The sequence below is a fragment of the Moschus berezovskii genome, chromosome 4 (assembly GCF_049115385.1).
Source record: "Moschus berezovskii isolate FMDL1 chromosome 4, NW_MosBer_1.0, whole genome shotgun sequence".
NCBI lineage: Eukaryota > Metazoa > Chordata > Mammalia > Artiodactyla > Moschidae > Moschus > Moschus berezovskii.
Genome location: NC_142463.1, coordinates 21,468,207 through 21,487,929, shown reverse-complemented (window position 1 = coordinate 21,487,929; position 19,723 = coordinate 21,468,207). Strand labels below are relative to the sequence as shown.

General features: G+C 47.1%; 1 pseudogene; it reads left to right on the top strand.

Annotated features, from left to right (window-relative positions):
* The first annotated feature begins 1,118 nt into the window (after positions 1–1,118).
* On the top strand, positions 1,119–17,912 carry LOC129540322 (cytochrome P450 4A11-like; annotated as a pseudogene).
* Positions 17,913–19,723: the final 1,811 nt, after the last annotated feature.

The following is a 19,723-nucleotide window of genomic DNA, read 5'->3' as shown; positions in this document are numbered from 1 at the left end:
ACCTCATTGTGGTTTTGATTTGCATTTCTCTGATTATGTGTGATGTTGAGCATCTTTTCATGTGTTTGTTAGCCATCTTCATGTCTTCTTTGGAGAAATGTCCGTTTAGGTCTTTGGCCCATTTTTTTATTGGTCGTATATTCTCTCATTTCTTAAGATGGAAAATAGAGCTATTCATATAGACAAGTCACTGAAAACTTAAAAAATACATGATCACCCTTAACCTCAGTATTCATTAACCTACTGTAGGGTTAAAAAAAAGGAGGGAGTCTGTGAAATTTTCAGTTGCATTGGATAAATGAAAATGATTCATGTGGTCAAGTGGGGTACTTCAAGGTTATTTGATACTACAGAATTAAACACTGGTTCTGTGCAATATCACATTGCTAAATAAGATAACACATGGATAAGTTATTCAAGGATAACTTATTAAAAATAAGTTATTTTTTATCTGCATGGTTTTATTTTATTTTATTTAGTCTTTGTATATTCTATTGAAAAGAATGTGTTAGTCACTCAGTCGGGTCTCTTTGCGATGCTGTGAACTGGAATATGCCAGGCTCCTCTGTCCGTGGAATTCTCCAGGAAGGAATACTGGAGTAGGTTGCAATTCCCTTCTTTAGGGGATCTTCCTGACGCAGGGATTGAACCTGGGTCTCTTGAATTTGCAGGCAGACTCTTTAGCCTCTGAGCCACCAGCCCAATTTTGTATTGGCATACAGTCAGTTAACAATGTGTGTTAGTTTCAGGTGAACAGCTAAGGGACTCAGCCATCAGGAATCTTTAAAAAACATTTACTTTTCTGTTTCATTTAAAAATGTCTAAAGGTTTCAAAAATGTAAGCATGTGATAGGTTGCAGGATTCTGGAACAACCCAAATTCCTAGTTCAAGTTATGAATACTATCTTCTCTTTATAATACTTAAATTTAGTAACAAAAGAGATATTGGCTTAAATTAAAAAAAAAAAAAAAAAACGATTCTGCAGACCCAGGTCTGAGCTCTGCCTTCACCTTCAGCCTCCCCCAGGTGGGCAGGGGGATCCTTCCAGATTAGGCTGAGTGCTCAGGGGAAGTCAGCCACAGTCAGGGGCAGTCAGCGATCCAGAAGCCTCTGCACCATGAGTGTCTCTGCACTGAGCCCCTCCAGAGCCCTGGGCGGCGTCTCTGGGCTCCTGCAGGTGGTCTCCCTGCTCGGCCTGGTTCTGCTTCTGCTCAAGGCGGCACAGCTCTACCTGCACAGACAGTGGCTGCTCAAAGCCCTTCACCAGTTCCCATCTCCTCCTTCCCACTGGTTCTATGGGCACAAGAAAGAGGTAGGATGGAGCTGGATGGGAGAGTGGGAGGGTCGGGAGGGCCAGAGATCTAGAGCATGGTCACACTCGGCAAGTTCATACCTGGCCCTGTGCTTGCCTGAGAGCACAGATGTCCAGTCTGATGGATCAGCCCTGTGGGTTCACTGCGTGTGGAGACAACAGACAGGAATCTAAGAAGATGTCAGGTCACAGGATAAGAGGCTTACCTGCTGGGTTGGGTTATGTCAGGTATGGAGACAAACCAGCTTGGTTCATTCAGACTAAGGGATTTTCTAGTCCCTTAAGGTCAGTGCCAGAAACCCACACCAGAGGCCACACACAGGAGCAAATTCCCACGATGAGGCCAGGTGAGGAGAACTGCCTCTCTGGTGTCCTGTCTCTGAACTCTGAGCTCTTGGAACTGAGCCTGTAATCCTGCTCACCCTCAGCCCCCACAACAGAGCTTGCACAGAGCAGTGTCAGTCCATCGTGTGGAGGGACAGGCAGGAGGGAAAGGAGCAGCTTGCAGCTTGGGAGGGGCAGCACCTGCCCACCCAGCGCTGGCACCAAAGCCTGGAGGTGGGGGAACCAGAGCAAAGTCTGGGGCCACATGGAAATGGGCCACCAAGGGTCTGTGGCTTAAACAAGTTTTAGGAGATAATCAGAGGTTGCAGAGAGCTGAGGTCTCTCTTTCTCAGAAGCACGATTAGAGCAGATTGGAGACAGAAGAACTAGAAGCAGCCCAAGCCCCATGGGGGGCTGGCCCAGCACCTCTCTCCCCTCTCCTTCCTACTCTCCTGCACCCCAGGTCACTCAAGGTCCTTCCCCCTGCCTGTGCATTCCAGACTCTGGGACTCGGCTCCCATGTGCCTTCTCCCCAGAATGATCTCATCCCTCCTATGAGTATCTCACAAGCCCCAGGCCCAAGTCATTTTCATCCTGGGTTTCCCAGGAAAGGAGAGGACACTCTTTTTCCCTTGGATGTCCTTCCCACAAGTCAGTGGTAACAGGATTCAACTATGTCTCTCTGCTAGGTCGTAGCTATGAGATTTTCTGGGAAATCTTGCCTCGGGTTCATCTTTCTATCCTGAAAGCATCTTGGTAAATTATGAGTCAAAGAAAGAGCAAGTGCAGGACAAAGAGCTTTCTAACATCCAGGTCTGAGTTAGGCCCCCTTCCGCAGAGCTTCCTCATAGGCTTTGTCTTCTTTCCATCACACTTTCATGATGCCCTCCTGTTCCGGCCACTTGACCTCTCAGTCACCTCTACGCCCCTGCAGGGTCCAAACAGCATCCTAGAGCAGCATCCTAGTTCAGTGCCTTAAATCCATGTCTGGCACAGAGCAAATGCTCAGTAAACACAAGCTCAGTGAAGGAATGTGACCCAGAGTAGACAAGTTGCCTCAGAGCTGGTGAGTCTTGATGGTAAAAGGATGCAGGCAGAGATCAGATACCAAAGTGCAGAGGGTTGATCTGAGTGACAGAGAAGTCACTGAAATAAAGATTTGACTACATGGAACATTTGTTTAACCAACTGTTGATGAGATATCCAGAGGTGACAAAACAAACTGAGTCTCCAGAGTTGAGGAGAGGCAGTTTCTTTTTGCAGTTGTGGCAAAGATGACAGGCCACCAGGTAGAGGGAAGAACACAAGCAAAGACCTGGAAGATGAGCAGGTGGACCCAGTGCAGGGAGCGCTGGCAGCAGCATCCTGGGGGCTGAGCAATGGGTCCTGTGGAATCACCAGCCTGTCAGGACAAGAGGAGAGAGGGTAAAGTCAGAAAGGAAAGGCCTTTGTGGTCCACACTCAGGAGTGCACAAAGTCCATGACAAGACAGGAAGTGCACAAAAGTTTCTGACAATTAGTCAATGAAAATGAGATTAAAACTCCACATATCAAAATCTTATTGCAATACCATTTACATATGTGTACACTCAGAATCGGTCCTACAACTGTGCACACACAATATGGAAACTAATAAAATATACACACAATGTGGTATTTAATTTTTCCACCTAGCCATATACAACCAAAGACTCTTTCATACTAAGAAACATTAACATGTATGTTGGGATGATATTAAACATACCTAACGATCATCATGGCAAAATGAAATTAATATATAAATTCAATTCCTAAAATACCTATTTATTCTCTAAACAAACCAAGTTATATGACAAAACTGCTTACCAAATGATACAAATTATCATAAATTCCTCAAGCAGTTATGTCACTATGTACAAGTCATTTACAAAAGTTTCATAAACCAAAGAGTTATCCTTGATGTAAGTTTATGTAGGCTGTTTACCGTGTTGGCCCATAACTCTACCCAACATAGGACAGAACCTGATCTTAGGGTGATGGTGGACAGCCTGCAAGTTTGGATGATATTCCATGTCAGAAGAAATAGTTCTAAACTTTTAGTTCTGCTGGTGGATCCAGAGTGATCCTGGTAGGGCACTGATCTAGGTTGGGCACCTCTTCACTACTGCCTTTTCTGGGTCACGAGATGGCCAGACGACCACAGATTGTTGAAAAAAATACAGCTTCTGTCTTATTCTCTGGCACTGAACAGAGTTTATGTTTCAAGGCAATCCACCACCTCAGTCCTGTGGGTGTTCTGCTCTGGAACACCGAGTCTGCTTTCCTGGGACCACAGTGACTATCAGGACAGAGAGAGAGTCAGAGATGGGAGGCAAGGGTGTGGTGGCTTCAGACAGACTGCCATCTGGCAAGCACCAAGAAAGGGAAGGGACCACATGGTCTAAACATCTGTTGCTCTGGAGGCTGTATGCTGTGTTTCACCCCATCCACATTCCTTCCTTACTTTTCAGACCCAAAGACTCATATTGCCTACAGATATCTGAAGCCCTGGATTGGTAAGTACATTTATATGTAACTGCTGACCACACACCATTTAGGTTAACAAGAGCAGACTCTGTGTAAACGAAGAACAACAGGTGCCAGGCACCCTCATCTCTCAATCAAACCTCATTTCTCTTCTAATAAAACCATCAGTCTTTGTAATGCTGCTATAGCCCTCCTGAAGTTTAGCCTCTTCTTCATCACTACTCAGTCATTTCTAATGTTCCCAGCCTGACTTTTCATTGAGTCCTTCAATAACCTGCCCCCCCATTTCTAGACCTCTGTCTCACTGCTGTCATAATCCAATGCTATAGACAGACATATTGGAAATTCACATCCCTAATATGTACTGGCCTTGCTGACCCTTGCCCATGATGAGACTTCTCCTGATACCCTTGGTTCCTCCCAAGATGGCCCTAGTCTCCCCGACACCCATACACACTCATCTGTGGTTCAGGGACAGGTTTGCTGCTGTTGGAGGGGCAGATGTGGTTCTAGCATCAGTGGATGCTGACCCCAGCCTTCCACTATGACATCCTGAAGCCCTGTGTGGGACTCATGGCTGACTCTGTCCGAGTGATGCTGGTGAGTCCATCCCTTGTCACCATATGCACTAGAATCAAGCACAGCTGACAAAGTCTGCTCTCAGACACTTATGTCCCTCAGACATCCATTGAATAGAGCCCCACGGAATGATGCATCCTCAGCTTAGTATGAGAGCATTCATTAAAGCTGGGTGGGACAGAGGAACATTTAGGTACCAGCTTAGATCCATAATTTTCTCCTCACCAAGAGAAATCAGGGCCATGGTGTATTCAGGGTTCACTCTTCTCCCATCTCCATGTTTGAACACAGGGGAGTATATCAAGGAGGTCAGCTCAAATTGGCTCTGGCTGGCCTGGGCAATGGCAGCTTCAGTGGCAGAGTGGACATCCCAGGATGTCACACAGGTGGGCTCTGGCCTGGGTTCCACGGATTCTGCACATCACTGAGCCACTCATAGGAGGAAATGAATCCAGGTCTACACTCACAGAGCTGGGTCTTTACAAACATCACCTCTGATCTGGCAGAGGTACCACCTGGTCTTAGGCAACATTAAATGAATGAAAGGTATTGAGTAATTCATGCCCTTTATAGGAGCCCCATTAGAGCCACTTAAGCTTTTCTTTGCCTTGAAATATTTGCTTGCTCATGCTGGACATTGCCTGTCCAGTTCTGATCTCAGGACACAAAAGATTCTTCCTTTGTCTCCTGAGAAACTATGCTTTCTGCTCTACCCCATTTGAGGTATTATCATACATTATTCTTAAAATTCAGAATTAATTAAGATATTAAAAGAGAATATAACTATTATATAGTAAAGGTTCAAAGAAATAGGCATCACATTATTTATGTGTGCTACAGCACTAAGTAGCTAAAAGATGTCTGCTTAGGAAATGAGGAAATCTCATCTGAAGATGTAGAGACAGTGAGAAAGCCTGGCCTTGCAGCACAGGTCTTCTGGGGAAGCAGAGCAGGGTTGGTGCCTCCTCCCTCCACAGGACAAGTGGGAGGAGCTCGTTAGCCAGGACTCACATCTGGAGATCTTCGGGCACGTCTCCTCGATGACCCTGGACACCATCATGAAGTGCGCCTTCAGCCACCAGGGCAGCGTCCAGACGGACAGGTCAATGATAGGTCTTCCAGGCCAAGGTCCTGTTCTCACCAGCTGGGAAGGACCTGAGAGGCAATAAGGGCAGAGTGGATGTTTCTCAGCACAAAACCTTCTGCAGAGAGACATGAACCACGGTCAAATTCCACCCAGACCACCCTTGACTCAGTCACAGGTCCCTGATTCCTGCACAGGGAGAAGCCTGGACCCTCAGGACACTTGTAAAGGACTCCAGGAGGAGGGGTTCCAGGACAATGAGGAAGAAATGACAATGCCTCAGTGCTGCCTGTCCCCTCTGACTGAGGAATCATCCACTCAGAGCCCCACTCCCTCTCCAAGTCAGAAAGTGAAAGCTGTCCAGTTGTGTCAACTCTTTACAACCTCATGAAATATATAGTCCATGGAATTCTCCTTGGTCGTGGAAAATCTCTTCACAGCTGCTCCAGTAAAGTGCAGCCACTGTTCCTTACCTTGGACGAGGGGTATCTCTTCAAGGCCGCCCCTCTTGACCTTGAACGTGGAGTGGCTCCTCTCGGCCCTCCTGCCCCCACGCAGCCACCGCCTATTGGATGTGGGGTAGCTCCTCTCGGCCACGCCTCTTTGCCTGGTCGGTTGCGCCGGCCCGGTGTCTCTCGCGTCTGCACTGCAGGGGCCGGCGAGGGGGCATCAGAGGGCAGACACACTGAAATCACAATCACAGGAAACTAGTTGATCTGATCACATGGACCACAGCCGAATGTGGTCCACTGGAGAAGGGAATGGCAAACCACTTCAGTATACTTGCCTTGAGAACCCCATGAACAGTATCAAAGGGCAAAATGATAGGATACAAAATGAGGAATTCCCCAGGTCGGTAGGTGCACAATATGCTACTGGAGATCAGTGGAGAAGTAACTCTAGAAGGAATAAAGGGATGGAGCAAAAGCAAAACCAATACCCAATTGTGGATGTGACCGGTGATAGAAGCAAGGTCCGGTGCTGTAAAGAGCAATATTGCATAGGAACATGGAATATTAGGTCCATGAATCAAGGCAAATTGGAAGTGGTCAAACAGGAGATGGCAAGAGTGAACATAGACATTCTAGGAATCAGTGAATTAAAATGGACTGGAATGGGTGAAGTTAACTCAGATGACCATTATATCTACTACTGTGGGCAGGAATCCCTTAGAAGAAATGGAGTAGCCATCATGGTCAACAAAAGAGTCCGAAATGCAGTACTTGGATGCAATCTTAAAAACGACATAATGATTTCTGTTCGTTTCCAAGGCAAACCATTCAATATTACAGTAATCCAGGCCTATGCCCAAACCAGTAACGCTGAAGAAGCCGAAGTTGAACGGTTCTATGAAGACCTACAAGACCTTTTAGAACGAACACCCCAAAAAGATGTCCTTTTCATTATAGGGGACTGGAATGCAAAAGTAGGAAGTCAAGAAACACCTGGAGTAACAGGCAAATTTGGCCTTGGAGCACGGAATGAAGCAGGGCAAAGGCTAATAGAGTTTTGTCAAGAGAACACACTGGTCATAGCAAACACCCTCTTCCAACAACACAAGAGAAGACTCTACACATGGACATCACCAGATGGTCGACACCGAAATCAGATTGATTATATTCTTTGCAGCCAAAGATGGAGAAGCTGTATACAGTTAACAAAAACAAGACCAGAAGCTGACTGTGGCTCAGATCATGAACTCCTTATTGCCAAATTCAGACTGAAATTGAAGAAAGTAGGGAAAACCACTAGACCATTCAGATATGACCTCAATCAAATCCCTTATGATTATACAGTGGAAGTGAGAAATAGATTTAAGGGACTAGATCTGATAGATAGAGTGCCTGATGAACTCTGGACGGAGGTTCGTGACATTGTACAGGAGACAGGGACCAAGACCATCCCCATGGAAAAGAAATGTAAAAAAGCAAAATGGCTGTCTGAGGAGGCCTTACAAATAGCTGTGAAAAGAAGAGAAGCAAAAAGCAAAGGAGAAAAGGAAAAATATAAGCATCTGAATGCAGAGTTCCAAAGAATAGCAAGGAGAGATAAGATAGCCTTCCTCAGCGATCAATGCAAAGAAATAGAGGAAAACAACAGAATAGGAAAAACAAGAGATCTCTTCCAGAAACTTAGAGATTCCAAGGGAACATTTCATGCAAAGATGGGTCGATAAAGGACAGAAATGGTATGGACCTAACAGAAGCAGAAGATATTAAGAAGAGGTGGCAAGAATACACAGAAGAACTGTACAAAAAAAGATCTTCACAACCAAGATAGTCACGATACCATGATCACTGACCTAGAGCCAGACATCTTAGAATGTGAAGTCAAGTGGGCCTTAGAAAGCATCACTACGAACAAAGGTAGTGGAGGTGATGGAATTCCAGTTGAGCTATTTCAAATCTTGAAAGATGATGCTGTGAAAGTGCTGCACTCAATATGCCAGCAAATTTGGAAAACTCAGCAGTGGCCACAGGACTGAAAAATGTCAGTCTTCATTCCAATCCCAAAGAAAGGCAATGCCAAAGAATGCTCAAACTACCACACAGTTGCACTCATCTCACATGCTAGTAAAGTCATGCTCAAAATTCTCCAAGCCAGACTTCAGCAATATGTGAACCGTGAACTCCCAGATGTTCAAGCAGGTTTTAGAAAAGGCAGAGGAACCAGAGATCAAATTGCCAACATCCGCTGGATCATGGAGAAAGCAAGAGAGTTCCAGAAGAGCATCTATTTCTGCTTCATTGACTATGCCAAAGCCTTTGACTGTGTGGATCACAATAAACTGTGGAACATTCTGAAAGAGATGGGAATCCCAGACCACCTGACCTGCCTCTTGAGAAACCTGTATGCAGGTCAGGAAGCAACAGTCAGAACTGGATATGGAACAACAGACTGGTTCCAAATAGGGAGTACGTCAAGGCTGTATATTTTCACCTTGCTTATTTAACTTATATGCAGAGTACATCATGAGGAACGCTGGGCTGGAAGAAGCACAAGCTGGAATCAAGATTTCTGGGAGAAATATCAATAACCTCAGATATGCAGATGACACTACCCTTATGGCAGAAAGTGAAGAGGAACTCAAAAGCCTCTTGATGAAAGTGAAAGAGGAGAGTGAAAAGGTTGGCTTGAAGCTCAACATTCAGAAAACGAAGATCATGGCATCTGGTCCCATCACTTCATGGGAAATAGATGGAAAAACAGTGGAAACAGTGTCAGACTTTATTTTTTGGGGCTCCAAAATCACTGCGGATGCTGATTGCAGCCATGAAATTAAAAGACGCTTGCTCCTTGAAGGAAAGTTATGACCAACCTTGACAGTATATTTAAAAGCAGAGATATTACTTTGCCAACAAAGGTCCGTCTAGTCAAGGTTATGGTTTTTCCCGTGGTCATGTATGGATGTGAGAGTTGGACTGTGAAGAAAGCTGATCGCCAAAGAATTGATGCTTTTGAACTGTGGTGTTGGAGAAGACTCTTGAGAGTCCCCTGTACCGCAAGGAGATCCAACCAGTCTATTCTAAGGCAGATCGATCCTGGGTGTTCATTGGAAGGACTGATGCTGAAGCTGAAACTGCAATACTTTGGCCACCTCATGCGACGAGTTGACTCACTGGAAAAGACTCTGATGCTGGGAAAGGTTGGGGGCGGGAGGAGAAGGGGACGACGGAGAATGAGATGGCTGGATGGCATCACCGACTCTGTGGACATGAGTTTGAGTGAACTCCGGGAGTTGGTGATGGACAGGGAGGCCTGGCGTGCTGTGATTCATGGGGTCACGGAGAGTCGGACACGACTGAGCGACTGAACTGAACTGGAATTCTCCAGGCCGGAATACAGGAGTGGGTAGCCTTTCCCTTCTCCAGAGGGTCTTCTCAAACCAAAGGTTGAACCCAGGTTTCCTGCATTGCAGGCAGATTCTTTACCAGCTGAGCCACAAGGGAAGCCCAGAAATACTGGAGTGCATAGCCTTTCCCTTCTCCAGCAGATCTTCCCAACCAAAGAATTGAACTGAGGTCTCCTGAATTGCACGCAGATTCTTTACCATCTGATCTATCAAGGAAGCCTGACTGATCGACTTCACTTTCTTGGGCTTCCCTGGTGGCTCCGATGGTAAAGCGTCTGCCTCCAATCCAGGAGACCTGGGTTCAATCCCCAGGTCAGGAAGAACCCCCGGAGAAGGAAATGGCAACCCACTCCAGTACTCTTGCCTGGAAAGTTCCATGGACAGAGGATCCTGGTAAACTATGGTCCATGGGGTCACGACTGAGTGACTTCTCCAGGTCAGAGGCTCCCTCAACTCCAATCTTTTCTGCGTCCGCTCCCTTCAGGAACTTCCAGTCCTACATTCAGGTCATCAGGGACCTTGGTCATCTGATTTTTTCCTGACTGAGGAATGCTCCCCATCAGAACGACCTCATCTACAGGCTGACCCCTGGAGGCCACAGGAACCACCAGGCCAGCCACCTTGCCCATCAACACACAGGTTCCCCTCCTTCTCGTGGGCTGCTCCTTCATCAGACTCATGTGGAAGGGCCCGGCCTTGACCCTTCAGACAGAGCCCAGACTCCTGCTTTCTCTTCAGGAGCTGGCTCACACCCACCTGCTGCAGGGAGTGGGAACCCAGAAGTCAGGGTGTCAGGTGTTGAGTAGGGAGTTACAGGAGTCACCACGTTGGTGATGATCGAGTGAGACCCCCTCCCAGCAGCATTCAGGCAGAGCCTCCAAGGGCTGTGTTACTGCAATAGTAACTGTGTTACTATTCCCGTCTAGAGTAGATGATGCTGGAGCTCTCAGTCCTGATATGCTCACCCAGAGTCACCCTCACCCACATCCACCTGGCACCCAGACTGGGCCTGAAGAGCAGATGGGTCTATGGTGGGTGCTGCATATGGGCCCCCAGAGTCCTCAGCTCTGGCTGGGAACCACTGTTCTGGAACAGACGCAGTGATCAAGGAGAGGAAGGCTCACCTGCAGAAGGAGGGAGAGCTGGAGAAGGTGAGGAGCAGGAGGCACTTGGACTTCCTGGACATCCTCCTCTTTGCCAGAGTGAGTGTGGGCAGGAGAGGCCTGAGCCTTTGATCAGCAGCATACTGGAAGGACAGACTCTGTACTTTGGCCCTGCCTCCACAGATGGAGAATGGGAGCAGCTTTTCTGACAAGGACCTCTGTGCCTAAGTGGACACATTCATGTTCAAGGATCATGACACCACAGCCAGTGGCATCTCCTGGATCCTCTATGCTCTAACCTCCCACCCCGAGCATCAGCAGAGGTGCCAGGAAGAGATCCTGAGCCTCCTGGGGGATGGTGCCTCCATCACCTGGTGAGTGTCCAGGAGATAGAAGAACCCTGTCCTATCTGAGTTAGAGAGAATCCCTGGTTGTCCAGTCCTGCCTGCCTTCAGATGGGCTTCCTTTTGGGGACCATCTGGACCAGATGCCCTACACCACCATGTGCATCAAAGAGGCACTGAGACTCTATCCACCAGTACCAGTCATTGGCAGAGAGTTCAGCAAGCTCTTTACCTTCCCTGATGGATGCTCCTTACCTGCAGGTATGAATTTCACCTCACCACTCAGCTAAGCACTCTGTAAGACACACGGTAGACCCGAAATCCACATGTGCATTCCCAGTTCCAGGAGGCTCTAGCTCTTGTCTGCCTGAAGATAATATTTACTGTGTAGTTTGAATGAGTTTTGAAAAACACTCTTCATTAAAAAACCTACAGATAATACTACCATGTATCCAACCACTCACTGCTGCTGCTGCTGCTAAGTCACTTCAGTCATGTCTGACTCTGTGTGACCCCATAGACGGAAGCCCACCAGGCTCCCCCGTCCCTGGGATTCTCCAGGCAAGAACACTGGAGTGGGTTGCCATTTCCTTCTCCAATGTGTGAAAGTGGAAAGGCAAAAGTGAAAGTGAAGTCTCTCACTCGTGTCTGACCCTTAGCGACCCCACGGACTGCAGCCCACCAGGCTGCTCCATCCATGGGATTTTCTAGGCAAGAGTACTGGAGTGGCTTGCCATTGCCTTCTCCAACCACTCACTACTGGGAATATAACCTGAGAAAACCAGAATTCAAAAAGGACATGTACCCCAATGTTCATTGCAGCATTATTTACAACAGCCAGGACATGGAAGCAACCTAGGTGTCCACTGGCAGATGAATGGGTAATGAAGATATGTTCCATATACACAGTGGAATATTACTCAGTCATAAAACAGAATGAAACTGATTCAGTTGCAGTGAAGTGGATGAACCTACAGCCTGTCACACAGAGTGAGGTAACTCAGAAAGAGAAAAACAAATATTGAGACACACACACACATATAGAATCTAGAGAAATAGTTTTGATGAACCTATTTGCAGAGAAGGAATAAAGATGCAGACATAGAGAATGGACTTGTGGACACAGGTGGAAAGGAGAGAGTAGGACAAATTGAGAAAGTAGTGTTGATATATACACCACCGTGTGTAAAATATTAATATGTAGCTAGTAGAAAGCTGCTATATAACAGGGAGCCCAGTCTGTTGCTCTGAGATGATCTAGAGGGGTGGAATGTGAAAGTGGAGTGAGGTTCAAGATGGAGGGGATATGTATATAGTTGTTTAGTTGTTGAGTTGTGTCTGACTCTTTTGCCCCCCACAGACTGTAGCCCACAAGGCTCCACTGTCCACAGCATTTCCCAGGCAAGAATACTGCAGTGAGTTGCCATTTTCTTCCCCACATATATATGTATATATGTATGTGTCAGTTCGGTTCAGTTCAGTCGCTCAGTCATATCCGACTCTTTGTGACCCCATGAATCACAGCACGCCAGCCCTCCCTGTCCATCACCAACTCCCGGAGTTCACTCAAACTCATCTCCATTGAGTTGGTGATGCCATCCAGCCATCTCATTCTCTGTCATCCCCTTCTCCTCCCGCCCCCAATCCTTCCCAGCATCAGAGTCTTTTCCAGTGAGTCAACTCGTCACATGAGGTGACCAAAGTATTGGAGTTTCAGCTTTAGCATCAGTCCTTCCAATGAACACCCAGGATTGATCTCCTTTAGAATGGACTGGTTGGAATATATGGATGTATGTCCAGATCAGTTCAGTTCAGTTGCTCAGTCATGTCTGACTCTTTGCAACCCTATGGACTGCAGCACACCAGGCCTCCCTGTCCATTACCAACTCCCGGAGTTTACTTAGACTCATGCCCATTGAGTCAGTGATGACATCCAACCATCTCATCCTCCGTTGTCCCCTTCTCCTCCCGCCTTCAATCTTTCCCAGCATCAGGGTCTTTTCCAATAAGTCAGTTCTTTGAATCAGGTGGCCAAAGTATTGGAGTTTCAGCTTCAGCATCAGTCCTTCCAATGAATATTCAGGACTGATTTCCTTTAGGATGGACTGGTTGAATCTCCTTGCAGTCCAAGGGACTCTCAAGAGTCTTCTCCAACACCACAGTTCAAAAGCATTAATTTCTCAGCACTCAGCTTTCTTTATAGTCCAACTCTCACATCCATACATGACTACCGGAAAAACCATAGCTTTGAGTAGATGGACCTTTGTTGGCAAAGTAATGTCTCTGCTTTTAATATGCTGTCTAGGTTGGTCATACCGTTTCTTCCCAGGAGTAAGCATCTTTTAATTTCATGGCTGCAGTCACCATCTGCAGTGATTTTGGAGCCCCCCAAAATAAAGTCTGTCACTGTTTCCCCATCTATTTGCCATGAAGTATGTATGTAAGTGTGCATTATTTTAATTGTACAGCAGAAATCAACACAACACTGTAAATCAATTAACCTCCAATTGAAAAAAATTATTGACACAGAGCTTGAATGCAACAAAAGCTCAGTAGACAAATGTTGACCCTTCCGTATGGTCATATGATGGAGCCTAAAATTCTAATTCCTTGAAACATGAAGGCTTAAGAGAAAAGCAGACAAAGGGAGAGGCATGGTTCTTTCACATGGGGTCTAAGTAAAGGAGGGAGCTCAAGGACTGCACTGTCATGGGTCAGTTGTCTGGTCTCTGAGGTACCCCCTAGTAGATGGCAGAGAGCAGCTGACCATGTATCTGAGAGCCCTGCCATGGCTGGAGGCCACCCACTAACTCACTTCCCAGTGGGCCTGAATCCCAGTCCTACTCCCTCTTAGCTGTGGGATCATAGACCCAACCCTTAACCCCTCTGAGGCTCAAGTGCTTCATCTGCTCATAGGTATATGAGTGCTTGCCTTGAGGGCTGTGTGAGGATTAAATGAGTTACTACATATTCCCCAGATTCATAATGATGCTTGATAAATGTGAGTTGTCACTCGACTGTTCCTAAGTGTAACCTTGCAGTTCTTTTACTTCTCAATCCTGAGCCCTGGTCACCTTCTCCTAATCAGTGCTCATGTGCTTTGTCATGCCGCACCCACCTGTCTTCAAGAGTATCATTTCATTCAGAATGATGGAGGGTGCTCTCATGGTGGCTCCCAGGATGACTGTGAAGACGCACATCGCCTGCACTATGGGACCATCAGGCTTCTCTCTCTCCTCTCTGCCCCACAGGAATCATCCTCCCCTCTCCTTTTATGGGCTTCATCACAACCCAAAGGTGTGGCCAAACCCAGAGGTACAATGGTGGTGGGAGGAGGGCATGGGATGCTCTCTCCACAACAACCTGTCCTCCTGCTCCTGCTCTGAGAGTCTTGTCCCCTGGTAGATTGATGCTAGGAGTTTGACCCCACATGTCCTGGCCCCGGTGCTCTCTCTGCAGGTGTTCGACCCATCCCGGTTTGCATCAGGTTCTACTCGACACAGCCATGCCTTCCTGCCCTTCTTAGGAGGATCCAGGTGAGGCCTCTGTACTTGGGGAAGCAGGTGTCACTGGTTGCTACCTGCTGTGTGTGACTGTCTACATTCACATGTGGAGCATGAGGTTCTGTTTTTGTATGTTGATGTGCTGAGAAGGAGGCCTGGGTCTCCACGTATAAGAAAGCCTTCAGGGCCCTCCACAATGGCATTGACCTCCTGATGTCCATAAGGATTGACCTCATTTCCATGTCAGTGGCCAATCCAAAGTATCCAGAGTTTTCCTCACTTTAGGACTATGACTTTTTAGCACTAGAAGTTTTCATGAATGTTAAACTACACGTTTGGTTAGCACAATTTCAGTCACCTTAAAAGATGATTTTCTCTATTCCCGCATTCCTAGTTGGCACACTGCCTTTCTGTTTAATTCACCAGTCCCCCCCTCACAGTATCTGTGATGTTTGCATGGGTTTGGAACTTCAGCTACTTTCCATGTATAGGATCAGTTACAGTTGTCGTTTGAAGAAAGTTTCACGGTCATGAGTGAGTATGTTCTCTATCACTGCAGTACCTCCGATAGTTTTGACTGAGTATTAATATAACCGTGACATATTTTCCTGTTGCCAAAATTCCTTATATAATAGCAGAGGTTATATGCCATAGTCCCAGATTCTACAGAGTCTAATGTTAGTAAGAAAAAGCATAAAGTGGAGGACAATCAAGTCTTTGGGGAGTGTATTGCTGATCCTGCTCATGATGCCAACTATCTTGCTGTTCACACTGTGCACACTGTTTGCTGAACCCAGGGTAGTCAAGGCATGAGCTAAGAGGCTGGAAGAAGACTGGAGGAGCCATAGGAACTGCAGACACGTTTATTCTCTCCTGGCTGGCAGGGCTGCCATAACACTGCCTGTCTCTTCGCTGATGCAGCAGCTGTAGCAGCAGTCAGAGCATAACCATAAGGCAGCCAGAACACAGCCAGAACGTACCTCATATAACATAACCATGATGTTGCTCCAGTGTAGCCCCAGTGCAGCAGGAGCCAGGGTTTTCGTGGTGAAACTCATTAAGGTGTACCACTCACCACCCCCAGGGCTTTTCCAGGTGGGGCTTATATAACAAAAGTAGTCCCAGTCCAAGCGAGTACCATGTGAAGTGTGAATGCAGTGCTATACGTGATCTCAGCTGATACATAATCATTATTTACGAACTGTAGGGCAAAAGCAAGAGGCCTCAAGGCAAGAGAGCCTGAACATGCCATCTTGGTTAATTTGCTCTTTCCCTACAGGGGGGAAAACTTCTTTGTATTTGACAGATGCCTTTGAAAATCCCTTGCACGTAAAGTATAAAGCACCCTTGAAATAGCTGTTAACCTGGATGATACACTCCTAAGTGATTGCTGTGAAAATCTTAAAGGCTACAGAAAGTTAGGCTTCCCTGGTAGGTCAGTTGGTAAAGAGTTTGCCTGCAATGCGGGAGACCTGAGTTTGATCCCTGAGTTGGGAACATCCCCTGGAGAAGGAAATGAAACCCACTCCAGTATTCTTGCCTGGAGAATCCCATGGACTGGTGGGCTACATATAGTCCATGGGATCGTAATTTCAGTGACTTTGTAACTTAGTAGAAACAAGTTTTTTCTGACTCTACAGTCCTAGGAAATTTTCAGTCGGTGAATCAGCCTTTGCAGAACAGGTTTGAAGAAAATTGTCTTTTAAATTGGTTCTAGGATTTGGTTTACACCAGGGTCCGGTCCTTCCTTGTAGACGTGGCTGCATGTCATGCAGCTGCCACTAGAGGGCAGGAGGGACTAGGCGGTTTGATTCCTCAGTTCCGTTCAGCTCAGTCGCTCAGTCGTGTACGACTCTTTGCCACCCCATGAATCACAGGACGCCAGACTAAATATTTATTATACTCTCCCTCCATTTGGGTTGTTTTCAATTCAATTAATTTTGTTTAAATGTGAAAGTATGTATTAAGCGTGTCTCCGTGTGCCAAGACCTGTGCTAGGGTATGGGAACACAGGGATGATAACGCTGTCCTCCCCCAGGGCTCACTGTCAACAACATGTCTACTCAAGACAGACATCATTCACACATCCACTCGTTCACTCATTCATTCATTAAGCAGACTGTGGGAGGATCGATGATCTGGCACTGTGCTGGGCACTGGATGTGATGTATCCTTGAGTTAACACCCATGGTGCCTTGAGGGAGGGTCTAGAGTGGGAAGAGGGGGTGAGGATGGTGGTCACTGAATTGAGCCTTGAGCATGAGGATGGCAGCGGCAAGGCGAGGGGAGAGGCTCTCAAGAGTCGCTGAGTCAGGAGGAGGAGCTGGACAGACCCCAGGTGAGTGAGGAAGTATCCAGAGAGGGCTGTGATGCAGCTGAGGCACCGGGACGTGGCCCCTCTGTGATGCAGAACAGAGCAGGCCTGGAGCTCCTGTGGCTTTAGAGGGAGGGGAGGAATGGAGGCTGAAAAGGCCTGATGAGGAGCCCAAGGGATGGTTAGGAGGGGACATTTCTGGATTAGAATGGGAAGGTTCCAAAGGTAGATTGACTGAGGGGCTGAAGGGAGACAAGAAGTCAGACCATTAGTTGGGAGGCAAATGGTCAGCAGGTTCAGGGTCATTAACCCTTGTCCTCTCTAGGAAGCCTCCCTGTTGCCATTCTGATTCCTTGCACAACCCTGTCTTGTCATCTCTGGGGACTGGGCAGCCTGTTTTTCCACCATAGGTGGTAAGGTCCCAAGAGGGTGTCTCAGGACCCCTGCCCCCTACAGTGCCCTGGCCTGACCTAAAACCAGGAATTGCCTGTGGAAGAGTGAATAAAGTACTAGTTCACATTTTGATCCACTTGACTTGACTCTGTGGCTTAAAGCACTGATGCCTCCTTACAGGTTTCCTGCTGAGAGCAGAAGTAGGAGATTGGTGATAGTCCTTAGAGATGTGGGCTTTGTCTTAGGTCAGGGTGAGACTTTGGCCCAAAGTTTTGCTGGCAAGTTCATTGTGATGAGTTAGGAAGGGATCAGGGCTGGGCCATGTGGAGGACAGCCCTGAATCCCTGTGCTCAGCAGGGGTTAGAGGCCTCTGCTCTCTTCCTTTTCCCGTCCTTACCCAGGAACTGCATCAGGAAGCAGTTTGCCATGAATGAGTTGAAGGTGGCCGTGGCCCTGACCTTGCTTCGCTTTGAGCTGTCACTGGATCCCTCCAGGGTCCCTGTGTCCATTCCAGTCACGGTGCTGAGATCCAAAAATGGGGTCCACTTGCAGCTCAGGAAGCTCTCTGATCCAGGTGGGGACAAGGACAAGCTCTGAGGGCCCCTGCCTGCCATCCTGTCTTTCTGTCGCTCTCTGCTATCCTTGCCCCTTTGCCCACTTCCTGCTTCTGTCTGCCCGCTGCCCGCATGCCTCATCTCCTGCCTCCTGCCCAGCAGACTTTCTGCCCTTCTCCTCTCACCATTCTCCAGGCTCCCTATCTGCTTATCTCTCCGTCTCTGACCCCCTGTATCTCTTGCTGCTGCTGCTGCTGCTGCTAAGTCACTTCAGTCGTGTCCGACTCTGTGTGACCCAATAGATGGAAGCCCACCAGGCTCCCCCGTCCCTGGGATTCTCCAAGCAAGAACACTGGAGTGGGTTGCCATTTCCTTCTCCAATGTGTGAAAGTGAAAAGTGAAAGTGAAGTCGCTCAGTCTTGTCCAACCCTTAGCGACCCCACAGACTGCAGCCTACCAGGCTGCTCCATCCATGGGATTTTCTAGGCAAGAGTACTGGAGTGGCTTGCCATTGCCTTCTCTGCCTGTATCTCTTCAGTTCAGTTCAGTTCAGTCACTCAGTCGTGTCTGACTCTTTGCGACCCCATGAATCACAGCACACCAGGCCTCCCTGTCCATCACCAACTCCCGGAGTTCATTCAAAATCATGTCCACAGAGTCGGTGATGTCATCCAGCCATCTCATTCTCTGTTGTCCCCTTCTCCTCCCACCCCCAACCTTTCCCAGCCTCAGAGTCTTTTCCAGTGAGTCAACACGTCGCATGAGGTGGCCAAAGTATTGCAGTTTCAGCTTTAGCATAAGTCCTTCCAATGAACACCCAGGATTGATCTCCTTTAGAATGGATTGGTTGGATCTCCTTGCAGTCCAAGGGACTCTCAAGAGTCTTCTCCAACACCACAGTTCAAAAGCATCAATTCTCCGGCGATCAGCTTTCTTCACAGTCCAACTCTCACATCCATACATGACCATGGGAAAACCATAGCCTTGACTCCACAGACCTTGGTTGGCAAAGTAATGTCTCTGCTTTTTAATATACTATCTAGGTTGGTCATAACTTTTCTTCCAAGGAGTAAGCGTCTTTTAATTTCATGGCTGCAGTCAGCATCTGCAGTGATTTTGGAGCCCAAAAAAATAAAGTCTGACACTGTTTTCACTGTTTTTCCATCTATTTCCCATGAAGTGATGGGACCAGATGCAATGATCTTTGTTTTCTGAACGTTGAGCTTCAAGCCAACCTTTTCACTCTCCTCTTTCACTTTCATCAAGAGGCTTTTGAGTTCCTCTTCACTTTCTGCCATAAGGGTGGCGTCATCTGCATATCTGAGGTTATTGATATTTCTCCCAGCAATCTTGATTCCAGCTTGTGCTTCTTCCAGCCCAAAATAGATTTAAGGGACTAGATCTGATATATAGAGTGCCTGATGAACTCTGGACGGAGGTTCATGACATTGTACAGGAGACAGGGACCAAGAGCATCCCCATGGAAAAGAAATGTAAAAAAGCAAAATGGCTGTCTGAGGAGGCCTTACAAATAGCTGTGAAAAGAAGAGAAGTGAAAAGCAAAGGAGAAAAGGAAAGATATAAGCATCTGAATGCAGAGTTCCAAAGAATAGCAAGGAGAGATAAGAAAGCCTTCCTAAGTGATCAATGCAAAGAAATAGAGGAAAACAACAGAATAGGAAAAACAAGAGATCTCTTCCAGAAAATTAGAGATTCCAAGGGAACATTTCATGCAAAGATGGGCTCGATAAAGGACAGAAATGGTATGGAACTAACAGAAGCAGAAGATATTAAGAAGAGGTGGCAAGAATACACAGAAGAACTGTACAAAAAAGATCTTCACGACCAAGATAG